The 17,413-nt window shown below is 41.0% G+C and overlaps 1 non-coding gene and 2 pseudogenes across 1 annotated transcript; 1 reads left to right on the forward strand and 2 right to left on the reverse strand.

The window, feature by feature from the left end:
• Positions 1,747 to 2,691, forward strand: OR2AE1KP (olfactory receptor family 2 subfamily AE member 1K, pseudogene; annotated as a pseudogene).
• LOC111772036 (small nucleolar RNA SNORA18) lies at positions 14,020 to 14,149 on the reverse strand. Its single transcript, XR_002805906.1, has one exon. It is a non-coding gene; the product is annotated as a small nucleolar RNA SNORA18 (small nucleolar RNA).
• On the reverse strand, positions 16,337 to 17,265 carry OR4C205BP (olfactory receptor family 4 subfamily C member 205B, pseudogene; annotated as a pseudogene).

The raw sequence follows: 17,413 nt of genomic DNA on the forward strand, positions 1-17,413 counted from the left end.
GCTGGCTGTTCCCCTGGGCAATGATGGCATATCAAAAACTCAGTGTTGGCACCAGCTGTTGGCAGATTGGGACACAGCAGTGTCTGTAACTAGATTGGACTTGGTGAGTGGAAATCCATGTTGCTGAGCCCGTATATAGCCTCCATCCTGGCTTCCATGGCCACTTTGTTTGTGAGTCCATTGGCAGGAACAGGAGTGCCTGAGGAAGACTGTTAACTGACTTCCACAGAATGGGTCAGCACTTGGATAGGAGGACTCATTCTGTGGACAATAGTAATGGGTATTTCTTCCTTGTTTTTATATGAGTATTTGGCATGCTTTTGGTTATGTGCAGGCTAGCTATATCATGTTAGGTGGAAAGATGACTTTGTTGTGTTTATTTTGGGATGAAGTGTGGCTTAAGGAGATGTGCACGTGTACCAAATTGACAGGGGATGGACCCTGTTGGTATTTAATGGGTGGGTGAGGCTAGGATGAAGTACATTTCCCTGATTTCCCATTTCTGTGTCTTTCTGGTTATGGTGGGCCACACGAAAGATTCTCAGGGAGATTTAGAGGCAGATGGGAAGCAGCTGTTTTCTGCTTTACAGATGTTGTTCCTGAACAGCTGACTTGCCTCCTGTTTTGAAGCAGCAGCCGGGACTGCGATTGCTCTACCTTTCCCTGGATCCTCCTTTAGCTTCTGTGACTTCTGGGTTACGTGTGTGTGTTCAGCCTCATTAAGAAGGGCCCCAGCTTCCACAATACCACCAATTCCAAAGGCCACAAGATCTGACATGGGTTTCAGTCTACCTTGTGGAATTACAGCTCAACCTTGTACATTCCAGCTTGCTCTTGATCTACACTTTATACGCAACTTGCCTTGCTGACTGCTTGTCTCATGGACTTCAAGTACCAGCATCAGACACAAAGGTGACAGCCTTACACAGACTGCTTCACCAGCTCTCACAACTGCATAAGGCCAAGTTTCTGTACAATATTAAATGTATGTTTCTATGTATGGTAAATATCTTAGTGGTTCAGCTTCTCTGGTTAAACCCTGACTGATAGAATAAGCCAAAAAAGCAGATATGTATACTTTTTATATGTTCATTTAATATAAATAAAATTTAGTGTATTTATATAAAAGTATATATATGTGTGTATGTATATTTATAAAAGTATATACATGTGTGCATATTTATTTCCTGCTTAATGAGGAGATACTCTTGTTTTGAAATTTGGCACTTAATAGATCCCAGATATTCTGGAATTTCAGAGTGATCATATTTGGGAAAAGAGATGTGAAATTCTTTTTTTTTTTTTTAAGATTGGCACCTGGGCTAACAACTGTTGCCAATCTTTTCTCTTTTTTTTTCTGCTTTATTTCCCAAACCCCCCCACACCCCCGGTACATGCTTGTATATCTTAGTTGCATGTCCTTCTAGTTGTGGGATGTGGGATGCCCCCTCAACGTGGCCTGATGAGTGGTGCCATGTCCGCGCCCAGGATCTGAACACTGGGCCGCTGCAGTGGAGCGCGCAAACTTAACCACTTGGCCACGGAGCCAGCCCCATGAAATTCTTTTTTTAAAAGCGTACTTCAATAATTTGAGCTGATGAATAATTGAAAATAGAAAAAATTTCTCCAAAAATTATTTCATGGATGAAATGTCTTATCGTCAGGTATGCTGAACCACAGTATTTTTGATACCACACTTCATCTCCACTTCCTGTTTCTCCAGGGACTGAGAAAGGGGAGATACGGCAGAGGAATCAGACCTCTCTGGAAGACTTCATCTTTGAAGGGCTCTTTGATGACTCCCTCACCCATCTTTTTCTTTTCTCCTTGACCATGGTGCTCTTCCTTATTGCAGTGAGTGGCAACGCCCTCACCATTCTCCTCATCTGTGCCGATCCCCGGCTTCATACACCCATGTACTTTCTGCTCAGCCATCCCTCCCTCGTGGATCTGATGCTTGTCTCCACAACCATCCCCAAGATGGCTACCAACTACCTATCTGGCAAGAAGTCCATCTCCTTTGTGGGCTGTGCCACCCAGCACTTCCTCTATTTGTCTGTGGGTGGTGCTGAATGTCTTATCCTAGCTCTCATGTCCTATGACCGCTACGTTGCCATCTGTCATCCACTGCATTACTCTGCTCTCATGAAGAGAAAGGTGGGACTCATGATGGCTGTCATGTCATGGTTGGGGGCATCCATAAATTCCCTAATTTATACGGTGATGTTGATGCAATTGCCTTTCTGTGGGCCTTGAAAAATCCACCACTTCTACTGTGAATTTCCAGCTGTTGTGAAGCTGGTATGTGGAGACGTTGCTGTTTTTGAGACCACAGTGTTCATCAGCAGCATCCTACTTCTCCTCCTCCCCATCTTGCTGGTTTCTACATCCTATGCCTTCATCCTCCACAGCATCATTCAGATTCGTTCAGCTGGGAGTAAGAGAAATGCCTTTGTCACTTGTAGCTCTCACCTCACTGTGGTTTCCCTCTGGTTTGGTGCCTGCATGTTCTCATATATGAGGCCCAGGTCCCAGTGCACTCCATTGCAAGACAAAGTTGGTTCTGTTTTCTACAGCATCATTACTCCCACAATGAATCCTTTGATTTATACTCTCCAGAATAAGGATGTAGCTAAGGCTCTGAGGAGAGTGCTGGGGAGAGATGTTATCACTCAAAGACAGCAATTGGAGTTGCCCTGAGTATGCCAATAGAATGGGATAATCTCCTTACAGTGATCTGAGTAAACCTTTAAGAGTTTTCAAGGGTTCAGGTTCCTGATGACTACTACATAAACGAAGTGGTCAGCACACAATTCCAGTATTCTAACTTGGTCGCAGGCATCAAAGCACCATAGAGTACTATCTTACTCCATTTGGGTTGCTATTCCAAAAATACCACACACAGGGTGGCTTAAACAACAAACATTGTTTTCTCTCAGTTCTGCCAACTGAGAAGTCCAATATCAAGCCTTGAAAGTGCTTGACACTCTCTCATTTCCTTTTTATCTCTTTTTAGATGTAAGCATTTCTAAGCCTGTTCCTGACTACCCTATCCAAAGCAGCACTCTCCATTCTGTGTGCCCTTCTTTCACTTTGTAGCACTACTTTACAAGATGTTACACAAAATTACTTTACATTATACTTATTGTCTATTTTACAAGTATGTAATCTCCCTGAGGGCAAGGACTTTACTTTGTGTACTATTGTTTCACCAGAGTCAAGAAAAGAGCCTGACATGAACTAACTGCTCAATAACTATTTTTGCATGGGTTAATAAATGAAAAGGACCTGGATTATTTTACTGTCCCACATGACATTCAAGGTAATTAATTCAAAGAGCTGAAGATACTATAAAAAGAATACTACAGTGGATAGCTTGGTAAGAATCATTTGTCTCAGCGAGATATTAATCACGTGTATATTCAGAGGCCTGGCATCCCAGTGAACTTTCCTGGGGTCTAATGGTCTGAGGGATGCCAGAGTGAGGGACAAATTTTTATATCCTGCTTTCCCTACTAGTTAAAAATGTCATGAATCCCTGGGACCATCTTCAGAATAATAACTCTTAAGGTTTGAGAGGAAAGTTATACTGTCTTCGACAACTAAGTATTTTCCCCTGAGAAACAGCTTTTTAGCCATCTGTAATCGGGTGAGCCACCCCTCATGAGCTGGGTGTCATCTTACCCACCTAGCCCTGAGGTTGGATTTACTTTGTAATACTCCAATGACAAGTAGAATTAATTTTTACACAAACTATACCTGGGTTGTTTCTGAAGTCCCAAGGGTGATTCATAAACAGCTAGCTGACAATCCCAGTTAGAGACAGGGGGTTATTCTTCTGCTGCCTCTCCCTCTCTACACACACAACAATGCCCTTGTCAGGAATCCTATAAGATTATTTGAGAACAAAACAATCGAAGCCAACATTATGGATACTTATTCAAGGACAGTAAGGGCTATAAGATGGATAAGTTCTATGGATATAGTTTACAGCATGGTGACTATAGTTCACAAAACAGTATTGTATATTTGAAAGTTGCTAAGAGAATAGATCATAAAAGTTCTTCTGACGAGAAAAAATGTATAATGTTGTGAGGTGATGGATGTTAACTAAACTTACTGTGGTCATCATTTCACGATAGATACATAAATTATTGTGTTGGACACCTTGGGTTAATATAATATTATATGTCAACTATATCTAATAAAACAGGAAACAATAAATCTCACCCTTTAATAAAAACAAACAAACAAACAAACACTACAATGAGACACCATTTCATGTCCATTAGGATGGCTATCATTAAAGAAACAGAATGCAAGTGTTGGTGAGGAGGTGAAGAACGTGGAACCCTTGTGCACTGTTGGTGGGAATGTAAAATGGCGCAACCATTATAGAAAACAGTTTCACGTTTCCTCAAAAATTAGAAAATGAAATTACTGTATAATCCAGTAATTCCATAGAATATTCATTTTCCGTGAGAGTTGTTTTACCCCTTAATCCTGGCAGGATACTCCTATCTGGCTTAGCAGAACCTTATAGCTCTTGGGGCAAAGACATATCCTAGTAGCCCAGCACTAGAAGCCAAGATGGAAAAGATCTCCACAGCCACCATGACCTCCCGCTTGGTGCTGTTATGCACAGGGAGGAAGGTGATCCAGACCCTACAGAACACCAGCATGCTGAATGTGAGGCACTTGGCTTCCCTGAAATTGCCAGGCAGGCTCCTGGCCAGGAAAGCCAAGGTGAAGCTCATGAAGGCCAAGGAGCCCAAGTATCCTAAGGAAAGGTAGAACAAAATGACAGAGCCCTTATCGCACAGAATTATGGGGAAGGTAGGCTCAGAATGCGCATGTACATCAACAAAAGGGGGAGAGTTTCCCAACCAGAGAGTAGAGAAAGTCAACTGAATCAATGAGCAGATGGGGATGATGGAATTAGGTGCCCCTGACAGCAACCACTGCCTCATCTTTATCCCTGGGGTTGTGAACTTGAAAGCCAGAACTACAGTGATGGTTTTAGCCAAAATGGTGGGAACCACCACAATAAACATGATTCCAGACAACATTTGTTGGAGGATCCAGGTGGAGGGTTGGAATGTCCAATGAAGAGTAAGGTCAGAGGAAGCAGAGGATGAGGGAGGTGAGCAGGAGTAGCTGAGAGCCCAGTTAATACCTTGGACTATGGGTGTGTCGCTATACTTCACAAAAATGCCAAGAACCACAGCTGTGAGGACAGACAGGCAAAGAGCTTCACAGGCAAGTACCATCCCCATAGGATCTCCATAGGCCAAGAAGATCACAACTTTTGAGAGGCAATGATCTCGATCACTATTTGGGTATTGATTGTCTGGACACTTCATACGTTGCTTCATATCTGGCAAGAAAAACATGGTGCCACTAACTTGGGTTCAATGATTCTTAAGAGTCCTCAAAATATTCACATTTGGCCAAATTGATATGATTAGACAACAAATAAAGGAATGCTATAGGGAGAGAAATTCCAAGATAATGGTGTCTATTGTGTTCTCGGTATAACAAAAGTCAAGGAGCTCTAGCCTCACCTCTTTTGTTCATCTTCTGTATGCAAGGGAATTAGTTTTTTCTTAGAAACAAAAATGACACCTTTTATATCACTTAAATATGGGTAGGGTAGGACATATCCTCGATTCGCTCCCTCAAAAGCAGGCACTTGATAACTTTCAGTGACCTAATTTCCAGAGGTTTGCAGATATAGAGATGGCCAAGATATAACCTGTCACTGAAGCTTCAAAATTACATTTCTGCCATCCAATTTATTGCACACCTATCTCCTATTCATTCCCACTTCTATTATTTTTGTTCAGATTTGAATAACATCTATTTTAACAAAATAACTCCCTAACAAGTCTTCCTGTCTTCTGTCTTGAATCCCTCTCACCTCTCACCCATTCAATCACACCCATTCATATTTCTATTATTAAATCCATCCACATAATTTCCTTGCTTAAAATATCACAGTTATACTCATCTTCTTCTAGACCACTGATTCTCAAACATTGGTGCATGTTAGAATCACCTGGATGGCTTGTTAAAACAGGTTGCTTCACCCTGCTATCAGGGTTCCTGATTCAGAAACTCAGAATTTACAATTTTAATAAGTTCTCATGATAGGCTGATGCTGTTGGTATAGGTACTACACTTTGAGAACCATCATTCTTGATGGAATCCAAACTCCTAGCAACATAGAAAACGTGCATGATTATCTTGCTTCTAACTACTTTTCCTGTATCACCTTTTTTGAGAGGAGTTGTGTAGTGAGGATAAAAGTACACATTTTATTGTGGATCTGTGGTGTTGTAGGCAATTTGCTTGATGTATCACATAATATATCTTTCTTTAATTCTTACAGAATCATTTGAGGTAGGTGGACAGTATCAACACATTTAGCAGAAGAAAATAATTGAGGCTTAAAGAGCTTGAATAACTCACCTGGGATCTTGAAGGTAGTGGGGGCTGGGCTAGGATCCAGACTTAAGAGCACGGGGCCAGACTAGGGTGAGGGGAATGAAAAACCAGAGGTGCAAAATTTAAGGAAGCACTCACTTTCATGTGCCAACCCTGCCCTTGAATGACCCTGAGAGTGAGTGCCTCCATAAATTTTGTACCCCAGACACCTCACCTACCTTTCCCTAGTCCTGGCCTTACTCAGTACTGTCTGACTCCAAAGCCAGTGATCTTTCCATTACATACCTTTTGCTGACTTTAATGTTCATCACAATCTTTTCTCTTAAAAAGTTGTCATACTCTTAGAATTATAGGATTTATAGATATTTCTGTATTTTGATATTTTTTCTCAAGAGGAATTTCTGAAGATTTAATTTCATAAATTTAATTCATCACTAAAAAGAATTATAAACCAATCTCATTAATGAAAGCCTAAATCCTTAAATAAAATATTAGAAAATATAATCAAGCACAATAAAGAAATGGCACACTACACTCAATTAGGGCTTTTTAAGTGTTTCAAATGGAAAAACTTCAAAGAACACTCAGCTTATAGTGAGGCAGAAATGAGTTCAAGACAGTCCAAATATTGGTATAAATTTTATATTGAATCATAATCAATAAAAACAAACAACAAAATTCCTGAAGCTTTCCCTCTTTTTAATTTTGTGGTTTAGTTCAAATTGCGTGAAAATTATCTGTTTCCTGAAGATTTTATGAAATTCCCATGTGAACCTATCTGGACGTAGAGCCTTTTTGGGTGGGTAGCCCTTTGAAATCTTTAAACACTATTAAAACCTTAAAAGAAATCTATCTTCAATTCTCAAAATGCTCCATTATCCTCGTACAAGTGCTTGTAACACATGCTTTCTCTTCTTCCTGGGGCATCATTCTTTCCTTCTACATCTGACTAACTATCAACACCTGTCTCTAGACTGAGCTTGAATCGTCTCACCTGAGTAGCATTCCTTGTCTTTGTAAGGCTTATTGACTCCTTATGTCCCCAGTACATCCTACTTATATTTCTATAATCACTTTTTATACTTTATTGGAATTTTTCTTTACTTTCCTGCTTATATCATTAGGCTGGAGATGTTCGACGGAAGCGTGGTTTATTTGAAAGAGAATAAGATTTGGAGTTAGAATAGTATTTAAGTTTGGGCTCTTCCACTTATTAGGGGGGTCTAACATTAATTTCATTCATAAAAATTATTAAAAACTTGGAAATAATGTAAGAAGATGACTGAATGTCCTTTCATTGGCATACCATAGCATCGTCTAACCAGCCAACCTAAGGCTTATTCATTTATCTAGAACAATGTAAATGTTTGACTTTATGATTTACTATTTGATTAGAACCCAAACATTGTGCAGTTATATGTTAATCTGTAGATTTCTGTCCAGGAGAAAGATAAAGCAGAGATTACAGTTTTATTGACCTTTAGGATCTTAACCATTTTCTATATAACCTAACAACCTTGATCTAACATTCTTTGGTTGATGTTGTGTTGTCAAATGTGCTTTTACTGATAAACTATATAAACCCCTGTTTCCCAAAAAGGGTTTGTGATTCTTGGAACCACTTTGATCATCTCATTGATTTCCACATTACTTAGTTGAATAAAATATTTGATAGAAGTTTATTTTGTATTTTTGAGGGTCATGGGCTTAACTTTTAAATATTTATAGTCACAGTAAACTCAACTCCCAGAAAAAAAAGGTAATGATGATAACGTCTACCCCCATAAGTATTTTTATGGAAAAAAATGAGTACATATGTATATTCCTGTATTGTAGTCTCTCAGTAACTGGTATTTGTAGCTGGTATTACTTCCTCCTAACATGGTGTATTGCACCCAATAGGCACTCAACATGTTTTTGTTGAATATACATATTGGTGAATACAAATACAGTTACCTATTGAATAACTAATTCACTGATTATCAACAATGAGATGGGACAGAATAACCACACCTTGATCTTCAATAAGCCTAAATTTCTGGGTGTTAATTGACATAAAAATGCTGTGTTTCAGTCTGTTTTCCTAAACGTGAGCTACGTAATTTTTAACTTAAACTTTTTATTTTAAGGTAATTGCAGATTCGCATGCAGTTAGAAATAGTACAGGGATATCCTGTGTACCCTTTACCCAGTTTCCTCCAATGGTAACATGGCACAGAACTCTAGTACAATGTCACCACCAGGATACTGACACTGATGTTCATTGCTGAAATCTTCCATTTCTTTGCTGAGGCTTTCTATTTTTTCATTTGTCTCAAGTGACTTCAAAATTGCTCATTGAAGCATTTTTTATCATAGTTACTCTAAAATATTTATTAGATAATTCTGATATCTCTGTGATCCTCATGTTACCAGCTGTTGGTTTTCTTTTTTCATTCAGTCTGAGATCTTACTGTTTCTTGCTATGACGAGTGATTTTTGATGGAAACTGGAGCAAGTTGTGTATTGTGATATGAGGCCCTGGATTTTTTTGGTTTTTGAGGTTCTGGATTTTATTTAAACCTTCTGTTTTATCTAGCTTTGTCTGCTATAGTTCTGGCTGAGAAAGAGTGGGGGACACTGTCTTGTTACTGCAAGGGAGGTAGAAATCAAATTTTCCTACTCAGCCTGTGATGGCACATGATGAGGGAAGATCTCCTCATCTCTTTAGGTTGGTGTAGAAGTTCTGACTCCTTACTAGGTCTCCACGGTTTCCTTGTGGGGGAGCTTGCATGGATGCAGGGCCACAGCTATTGCAGCACACAGAGCAAGGAATCTAAAGAAATCAGAGGGAAGTCTTGTTAAAATCTGAAAATAGGTTAAAGGATATTTCATATCTGTAAAGTACTTAGAGCAGTGTCTGGCCTTTAGTAGGAGTTAGTAGTGGTTGATTAAATAAATGGATAAACGCAGACATAAGTATTAAAGGCCTGGAGGCTGTCCCTGGTGAAACGTGTGAACTGGAATGGATTACACCCAACTTTGTTTCCTTTCCAGTTTACAGTTGCTACTGACCGCATCTGTAGCACTGTGGAATTAGAAATAATCTCCCTGGACTTGGCTGCTCTTGGGAAAAGAATCTAAGGCTGTCCAAATTATCCCAGGGAAATAAAAGCCTTTTCAGTATTATAGTAGGGTTAGGCTTATTTCATATGTATCGTTTATATTGGTTTGTTATAGTATTTGTTGGTAACCTTTTTTTTTTTTTTTTTTGCAAAGCTGCTCGGTTAGAAAAAGCAGATTAGCTATGGAATGGTTCAGACACAGAGAAAAGTAGAGAGTCGTGTAAGCAGAGCACGCCTTTCCTTGACTCTCTGTCGAGAGCTTTTGTGATTCCAGCTGGTCTCTGCCTCAGACACCGTGCCCTCTGCATGTGCAGTCACGTAAACAGTGCAGGGTCTGGAACCATGGAGAATCTAAGGCAGTACAGTCATGCTTTGCTTCACAGTGGGGATAAGTTCTGAGGAGTGTGTCATGGTCGGGCAATCTCGAGACTGTGCAAACACCACGGAATTCCTAAACCTAGATGGCAGAGCCTCCTACACACCTAGGCCATATGGGACTAATCTGATGGGACCCCCATTGTTGACTGAAACGTCCCGATGTAGGGCATGACTGTACTTCCCAACTCCAAGGGCACGGAAGTGTAGCCTGTGGGGCTTTTGAAAAGAACAGAGACGCTCAAGGCCTACTCTGGACCCACTGACTCAGAATCTACTGGGATAGTTCCCGGCTTTAAAGACCAGACGTAGTCCTCCTCTGCAGACATCTCCTCAACGGTTTTTCACACTGGGTTTTCCCTCATCTGAAAAAACAGGCCAAGAGATTGTGAGGATCCATAATTAGTGTTTTAATACATTTGGCAGGACTCAGTGTTTTTCACGTTCTGTGATAGTGTGATCTGCATCTTCACTGTAATGTGTTAAACCTTTAAATCTTGTCCAAAAGTCATGTCATTACATAAAGAATCCTTATGTGAATTCCAGGCAGATGGCCATCTTTCTGCTTCCGCCTCCTCCCCCTTAAAATGGGGAGAATAATGGTAACCTACCTTTTGGATGTGAGGATTAAATGAGACAGTTGGTGCAAAGCGGTTATCACAGGATCTGGCACAAAGTGAAGCCTTCAATAAATTATGATTACAGTAGTTTTGATTTCCCTCCAGTCGGAATATAATTTAGTTGAAGTTAGTGGCTATGTCACAGCTGTGTCTCAGGCTGGTGTCTGCCGCCCTGAGCTAAGCCATAAAAGTCCCTAGAATAACTTTTCAAAAGCCTGTTAGCCTCTTGAGGCTCCTACACTTCTTTATTTTATTTTATTTTATTTTATTTTATTTTATTGTAGTAACAGTGGATTCTAACATCATATAGCTTTCAGATGTCCGTTGTAATATCTTTCAAATTCTGTGTAGATTACATCGTGTTCACCACCCGAAAACTAATTATAGTCCGTCACCTCGCATGTGAGCCTCATCGCCCCTTTTGCTCTCTCCCCTCCCCCCTTCCCCTCTGGTAACCACCAATCCAATCTCCGTTGCTCTGTGTGTGTTTGTCATTGTTTTTAACTTCTACTTATGAGTGAGATCCACGGTGTTTGACTTTCTCCCTCTGATTTATTTCACTTCACATAATACCCCCAAGGTCCAACCACGTTGTCACAAATGGCCGGATCTCATCATTTCTTAGGGCTGAGTAGTATTCCATTGTGTATACATACCACATCTTCTTTATCCATTCTTCCCTTGATGGGCACCTAGGTAGCTTCCAAGTGTTGGCTGTTGTGAATAATGCTGCAGTGAACCTAGGGGTGCATGTGTCTTTCTGCATTGGTGTTTTCAAGTTCTTTGGATAAATACCCAGCAGTGGGCTAGCTGGATCATATCTATGGTAGATGTATTCTTAGTTTTCTGAGGATACTCCACACTGCTTTCCATAGTGGCTGCACCAGTCTGCACTCCCACCAGCAGTGTGGGAGAGTTCCCTTCTCTCCACATCCTCCCCAACACTTGTCTCTGGTCTTGTTCATTAGAGCTATTCTGACCAGAGGAAGGTGACATCTCCTTGTAGTTGTGGTTTGCATTCCTCTGATCGCTAATGATGTTGAGCACCTTTCCATAGGCCTGTTGGCTATCCCTGTCTCTTCTGTGGAGAAATCACTGCTCAGATCTTTTGCCCGTCTTTTTAATTGGGTTGTTGATTTTTTGTTGTTGTTGAGATGTATGAGCTCTTTCTGTATTTGGGATATTAACCCCTTATCCGATATACGGTTTGCAAGTATCTTCTCCCGGTCGTTAGGTTGTGTTTTGGTCTTGTGGATGGTTTCCTTTGCCGTGCAGAAGATTTTTTTGACTTTGATGTAGTCCCATTTGTTCATTTTGTATTTTGTTTCCATTGTCCAGTCAGACGTGGTAGTTGAAAACAGGCTGCTAAGACTGATGTCAAAGAGCATACTGCCTATGTTTTCTTGTAGACGTTGCATGGTTTCGGGTGTGACATTCAAGTAAAAGCCGAGGGAGGAGGCTGCAGTTCGCTGAGAGCGAGCGTAGCGGGGACCCTGCGTCCCTGTCAGCGCACCTTCCCGCTCCGCGAAGGTCCGAAGCAGCGTGTGGCGGGGCCGCAGGAGTTCTCCCAGGAGGGTGTCCCTGTCGCTGTCCACAGTCCACCGCCGGAGGGGGGGCGGGGCAGCGGCCTGGGAGCGTCTGGGCGGCGGGCGCGCGCGCGCCAGGAGAGGAGCGCGCGGCTGCTGGGCCGCCGTCCTGGGAGGCTTCGGTGAGCCGCGCCTGCCTGCCCAGAGCCGAGCCCGGCGGAGTCCGGCCGCGCTCTGCTGCTCTCTCCCGGGCCGGGCTCGCTCGTCCGTTCCCCCTGCGGCCGTGGACGCCGCTCCATGTCCCCGGTGGGCACAGCAGCCCGGGCCCTCCACAGCCATGGCCGCTAGCCTGAGGAGGCCCTCCTTCAGCTCCCGTTCTTCCTGCTCGCCGGACACGGACGACCAGGGCGCCTGCGAAGGTGATTCCATCTGGGAGAGGTACCTGGGGGCGTGGGCCTGGGGGCTGGTGGGAGGCGAGCGTGTCCCTGAGAAATAGGCTTGTGCGCCGAGAGGTGCCCGTCAGGTGGCGGGACAGCTGTGCGGCGTGGGGAGCGAGGGGGTCTCTTCGTGCGCTTCAGGCGTTCGTGGAACGGGAGGTGTGTGCCGGGCACGGGGCCTGCCTGGGGGTGCGGTGCCCGGGAGTCGGGCGCTGAAGCGGCATCCCGTGGTCTTGGCTTCCTGGAAGGACAGACGCGAAGTCGATAAGGACACTGGTCTCCATGCGTTCTGAGGAGTGCAGGTCTCCCTCTTTTCGAGGCTACGTTCCGTTGGGGTTTTCATGAAGCCTGTTGTGGCCCTGAAGCTCAGGCCGGTTCAGGGGAAGTGGCCTGTCGAGGGCCACATCATATTTGTGTGCAGAGCCAGTGCTTTCCAAAGCCCTTGAGTGTGCAGAAGTCTACCTGTCAGGGGTGCAGTGGGGGCTGTCCGTGGAGCGTTGTGAGCACAGGTATGTGTCCCACACTTGAAAGTCTGGCAAAGAAAGCGTGAGGCTGGAGGGTGCTCCGTTCGTTCCCTCCTTCCACAGAAAGTCTGGAGAGTTGACTTTGGGACAAGTCTTTCCTTTCCTCTGGTCCGTGCGTGTTCAGTGGTCTGGACACTTGGTGAGCAAGACTGACAGGGTGTTTGACATACTGGAAGTCCCAGCCTGGTTGGAGAGGATCATGTGGAATTTGACTTTCTCCCTCTGACATATTTCACTCAGCATAATACCCTCAAGGTCCATCCACGTTGTCACAATTGGCCGAATTTCATCATTTCTTATGGCTGATTAAAGTCAATAAATTTTTATTTAGGGAATTTTACATAATATTCCTTCCACTGCCCATCAAGCTTACTTTAGTTCCACCAAAATTTGAGTCAAGATTCATCTACGCAACAGCCCTTTTACAAAGACCCTATGCTTTTTTTTTTTAGATGAAGTATATCTGATATATAACGTTGTGTAAATTTAAGGTGCATATGTTAAGTTGGTACATATTGTAATATGATTCCCTTAGAAAAGGAAGAATTTAAAAAATGCAGTGAGAACACTGTTATATCAGTGAATGGAAGTTTTGCCATTCTGTAATGAATGTAGAGAACTCTTTAAGAATACTTGTAATAAACATTTCTGAGAATGGTAAAAAAGATAAAAATAAATAAACAAATAAATATAACCCATGTTTAATCCACAGTTGTCATGTTAGTCAGCCCACAATTTTTTAGTTGAGTTTATTTTATCTCCACTTGAATATGGATATACTGATGACACACTTCAAAAATGTCCCACCTAGAAACTTTGGGAATTAATTTCTTCAAGAAATTTCCTTTGGGGTCTTCTAAATATGAATTAAGTTCAAATCATATTCACTCCTAAGCTTCCACACCAAAAAATAGTACAGATATTTATGATACTGTCAATACCTAAGATTAAAAAAAGTCAACTATTGGGTCTTTTATACTTTTAGGAACTCTATTGTAGTTCTTTCCCACAGATCTAACAAATAGTTCTGTGAGTAAAGCAAACCACATAGTTACTTAACAAGCCATTTCCAATAGTGTGAGTCTACAGAAAAAGCCCCATTGGATAGACCTCAATTCAAGATTTATATTTTGCCATTCTGCGTTAACGTCTCCCATAATGAAATGCTCCCATGGTTCACACTTGTACTTAGCCCCAAAGTCCTGCAATTTCTCATGCATTTCATTTTATCCTAGAGCAAGAATGTACATTCTTGCTTAGACTTTCTTGCAGCTTTCCCCTGGTTAGCTGGTTGGAAGCAATAAGGGGTGTAGGAGGAAGCCCATGAGGAAAGCAAATACCATTGCATGACAATTTCTTCAAATAAGGTAATGGAATGGTGTCTAGGCTAAGGAAGACTGTTCTTTCCTCTCTTTCAAGGGAGAGGAAGCTACTTACGATAATAAAGAGGATGCAAGATAATTTGTGATTTCATGGTTTTCACCCTACCCTGCACAATTATGTCTGTCTAGATCTCAGAGCCCCACTCTTTTCTTATCAGAATACTGACTTCAACAAAAAATTCCTAGTTAGGTTGCATATTCAGTCATCTTTACAGTTCTGTCATCTTTATTATAAAATCCTGGACAAAAATTAGACCAGAATTTCTGTGGGCAGGAGACGTGGCGACAGTGGGCATGGAAGCTCTGTGTTAAAAGTATGTCCACAAGACATATTAGATAGAGTGTATCTCGGGAGGCACCTAAATTGGATCCAATATACACCCCTTTTCATAATTACTTTGTCTTGAAATAGAAGACATCAAGTAAAACTATGCCAACTGGAAATGACTATTTTGCAAAGCTTACAAGAGCAGAATCAAACTCCAGCAGCTGTGACCAATAATAAATGCTTGAGATGAAGTAGCCTTGAAATTCATAGAATCTGAAAAAAGTGATGTATATATGTCACTAGAGTTTATTGTGGAATTCAGAGTTTTACATTCCCACACGGAGAAATAGATGCTCATTTTCTCAAGCTAAAGAAATTCTAAAGTTCCTGGTACAATAAAATTAATATAAAACTAGTAATCTTAATATAATTAAGTAATTTATAAATAGAGATAGAAGTTCCAAATAAACAAAAATACTCCTTGAATTTTCTCTATGGATAAAAATAAAAACAAGAATAGAAATTAAAATCAGAAGATTCTTACTGTTCATACAATTAGTCTGTGGTGCTGATGGATGGTGACAAATGGTGATATCCATCTCTATTGCATAAACATAGTTTTCATTCAAATATCTCAGTCTCATTCAAATTACTCTCTTTTCTGGATTATATTAAATCTAACTAAAATAATTCATATCAGTGATGTAACTCTTCTGCTCCAAAGCCTAAAAATCCTCCTCTGGTTACAATATTATTTCTTTAATCAATTCTTATTTTCAAGTTCCCTACTATCAACTGCATATACTCTTCTAGGCCATATAAATATATCCATATTAATTTGGGCCATCTATGCCATAATCATAAGAACCTGATCTTATGAACAAATTATTATAATTGGGATGACTCAAGAGAAAACTTAAAACTTCCCCAAAATTAGAATGGATCATTTTAGAAGCAAAAAGTAATTTTTACAAACAGAATAATATTGAGTATAACCTAAATAATCAGAACCTTCCTAAGATAAAAAAGACTCCTTCAGAAGGGTGACTGTTCTCACAGTGTTCTGTCACTCTTCTAGAAGGATCTTAGTGAACATATGGTAACAATTCAAAGTATAACCACAGGACATAGAAGAGAGATTATCTACATTACATGTCTTGTCCTTTACAACATGAAGTTTCTATAATTATTTGAATCTGGTGCTTTCTTTGAGTCAGGAAGAACAACCAAGTTGAAGGTTCATGATAGACATTATGATCCCACAGAATTTAATAAATGAACAGTTTGGAGGGAACCTTGCCAGGCTGTGGATATAAGCATATAGAAGTGTAAGAATAAATAGAGAACACAAAGAATCAATATGAGGAAAGGCAGAGATAATACTAGATCACAACACAGTGCTATTAGGCAAGCAAGAGAGGCAGAGTAAAGCATATGTCTTACATGACTGTTTCTAGCTGGGGCTGTCTCTATTTCTATATAAAATTGACTCAATGCTAATCAGTATATGTGTTCATATTGCCTATCTTCTTGAAGAAACTAATTCTTATGCCCCATGTTAGGATAATGTTAACTCTGCAATAAGAGGACAATATTCTCTATGGACTTTTTTGATCAATCCTAATGATAAAGAAAATTTGAAACTTCTATTCATCATTTGTTACCTGAGATCAACTTCGTGTTCCATATTTTCCTCAAGGCATTTTTCACTTCTACATTTCTCAGTGTATAAATCAGAGGATTGAACAAAGGTGTTCCAATTGTATAAAACACAGCTATCATCTTGTCCATGGAGAAGGTGGTTGCAGGCCGTGTGTATATAAATATGCAAGGACCGAAGAACAAGATGACCATGATAATGTGAGAAATGCAGGTTGAGAGGGCTTTTTTCCTCCCTTCAGCACTGTGGTTTCTCAGAGAATGCAAGATGATAACACAGGAGAACATCACCATGACAAAACTCACTGTACAAATGGCCCCACTGTTGGACACCAAGAGTCGATTGACCACGTAGGTGTCTGTACAGGCAAGTTTCAACAAAGGCTGCAAGTCACAGAAATAGTGATCCATCACATTGGGACCACAAAAGGGTAAACTCAAGGCCAGAAAATATGAGCTGAAGAATGTACACAGGACCCCACCCAGGCTACAGTCACCAATGCACCACAGACTTGATGGCTCATGATGATCATGTGATGTAGGGGCTTACAGATGGCCACAAAGCGGTCAACAGCCATGATAATTAGGATGAAGATCTCCCAGCAGCCAAAGAAATGTGATGAAAAAACTTGGATCATGCACTCATTGAAAGAGATAGTGGTCTTCTTCAAAAGGGCATCCACAACCATTCTAGGTCCTATGGATGTAGAGAGGAAGGTATCAGATAAAGATAAGTGGAAAAGGAAGAAGTACATTGGACTTCCAAGTACCCGGCTGGTCTTGATGGTAGCAATAATCAGAAAGTTACCCAGCGAAGTCCCCAAATAGATAAGTAAGAAAGTGACAAACACTATTTTCTTCCTAACAGGTTCCTGGGTTAACCCAAGCAGAATGAACTCAGTCGCATTATTATTCAGCTGCATGATTTCTTGAATGAGAAGAAGGAGTGTGAAATGGTTCATCTGCAAAATATAAGGGAATTAATTCAGGGTTGTATGTGTAACATATAGTGTGATATATGATGTTATGGAATATTTGAAGAAAAATAAATGTTCCTTATCATGGGCATTT

The sequence above is a fragment of the Equus caballus genome, chromosome 27 (genome assembly GCF_041296265.1).
Source record: "Equus caballus isolate H_3958 breed thoroughbred chromosome 27, TB-T2T, whole genome shotgun sequence".
NCBI classification, from domain to species: Eukaryota; Metazoa; Chordata; class Mammalia; order Perissodactyla; family Equidae; genus Equus; species Equus caballus.